Source organism: Camellia sinensis, chromosome 3 (assembly GCF_055761805.1).
Source record: "Camellia sinensis isolate YWXY chromosome 3, ASM5576180v1, whole genome shotgun sequence".
Taxonomy (NCBI): domain Eukaryota; kingdom Viridiplantae; phylum Streptophyta; class Magnoliopsida; order Ericales; family Theaceae; genus Camellia; species Camellia sinensis.
The window spans coordinates 184,281,838-184,283,968 of NC_138963.1; the positions used below are offsets into that span (position 1 = coordinate 184,281,838).

The 2,131-nt window shown below is 35.7% G+C and overlaps 1 pseudogene; it reads left to right on the forward strand.

The window, feature by feature from the left end:
- LOC145822087 (7-deoxyloganetin glucosyltransferase pseudogene) lies at nucleotides 1-1,500 on the forward strand (annotated as a pseudogene).
- The last annotated feature ends 631 nt before the right edge of the window (nucleotides 1,501-2,131 follow it).

Here is a 2,131-nt window from a genome sequence, read left to right on the forward strand (position 1 = left end):
ATGGCCAAGAATTGTCCACTTAATGGCAATAAGGTAATTTACTTGAACTATTGTGATTTAACTTTAATTAATCTAATTTAATCATTCCAAATCAAATTTTAATTAAACCTACCATAAAATCACATAAATCCTAATTAGCATATAACACTAATCAATTTCTGAATCGGTCGCCGATGAGGCTTTTGATTTGCAATTCGAAGTCAAAATATGAACAGATCATTAAATGACAAACAGGTATAAATGAAACTAAAGCAACACACTCATACAAACAGATCAGGATTTCGTTCTAATCAGTTACTTATCATGCTCAAACACAGTTTAACACTAATCGGAGGTGAGGGTTGTCACACTCAATCCATTGCATGTTTATGTATTCGGCTTTTGTTCGACTGGTTCCATGGCCAATTAATATATTCGGCTTTGGGGTCGCCCAAGATGAAGCCGAATACAAATTCTGTCCTTGACTGTCCGTATACCGTTATTCGGCTTTGTTGCCTTCATAATATTCGGCTCCCACAATTGCCCCCCAAACATCCTATTAACGCTAGTTATTCGGCACTGAACTGAATGTCACGATTCATTTCGTTTTGGAAGCAATTGACAAAGCATACAAAGCTTCGACCATCATTTTCAATACCTTCGACGCTTTTGAACATGACGTTTTAGAAACACTGTCAACAATGTACCCACCCATATACCCCATTGGCCCTCTTCAGTTTCTCCTCGACTAATTCCCACAAAATCACTTGAATTCCATTGGATCAAGCCTATGGAAAGAAGAAACAGAGTGTCTTTCATGGCTTGACTCGAAACAACCCAATTCAGTCATTTACGCCAACTTTTGCAGTATCACTGTTACGACACCACTACAATTGATTGAATTCGCCTGGGGTCTCGCTAATAGCAACCAAACATTCTTATGGGTCATTAGGCCTAATTTGGTTGTTGGTGACTCAGCGATTCTTCTACCGAATTTTGTGAGTGAGACTAAAGAAAGGAGTCTATTAGCAAGTTGGTGCCCTCAAGAACAAGTCCTCAATCACCCATCAGTTAGAGGTTTCTTGACACACTGTGGATGGAATTCGAATCTTGAAAGTATTTGCAGTGGGGTCCCTATGTTGTGTTGGCCATTTTTTGCCGAGCAACAGACAAATTGTTGGTCATGTTGCAACCAATGGGGTGTAGGGATGGAGATAAACAGCGATGTTAAGAAGAAGGAAGTTTAGAGAATGGTGAGAGAGTTGATGGGTGGAGAGAGAGGGAAAGAGATGATGAGAAAGGTCATGCAGTGGAAGAAGTTGGGTGAAGAGGCCACAACTTGTTCTGTTGGGTCATCTTACTTGAATTTTGAGAAATTGGTGGGGGGTGTGCTCATGTCTATTGGTTCAAACCAAAGTAGTTAGTGTGTGTGCCAATTTTCATCTTACAGGCAATTTCCGAAATAAGTAGTTTCTTTTTATTTTGATTTTTTATTTATTGTTTGCAATAATCATGTGCAAGTATGCCAATGCCAGGGGGTTTGGGGAAGGGCTTGTACTTTCTTTCGACATTGGATCTCATAATTGTATTGTATGTTTTTTTAATAAAGAAGTTGTTCTTCATGTTCAAGTTTTTCCTTTTGTAATTTTTATTTTCTATTTTTGTCATTAAATAATGATATACATAATTGTAATTTTTTCTTTAATCCAAATAAGGTTCATCCAATCCAAATGAGTAATGTTACGGATCATTAAAAAAAATTATGAAATACTTGAAGAAGGTTTTTTTATCATTTGATTAGTGTATGGTATTTTATTGTATATGTAATCCAATAGTAGAGAATTTTCATGAAACATTTTATGATATTTTTTTATGATTCCTAACATTATTCAACCCAAATTGCTAGAACCTATTTCTTGTCGAAATTAACTATAACTTAACACATGATTGAGTGAATTTTACCTTTTAATTATAACCATCTATCCATGTCAATATTATAATTTCCATGCGACTTTCAGGTCATCATAGTGAAGTTGGGATCTATACATGATGAATAAGTGATAATATGTTATTAATTAGAGCTACCACATTGTTACAATGAAATTTTTTTCTCCCCGACATGGTTACATTATGTGATATTGATGTCAACCAC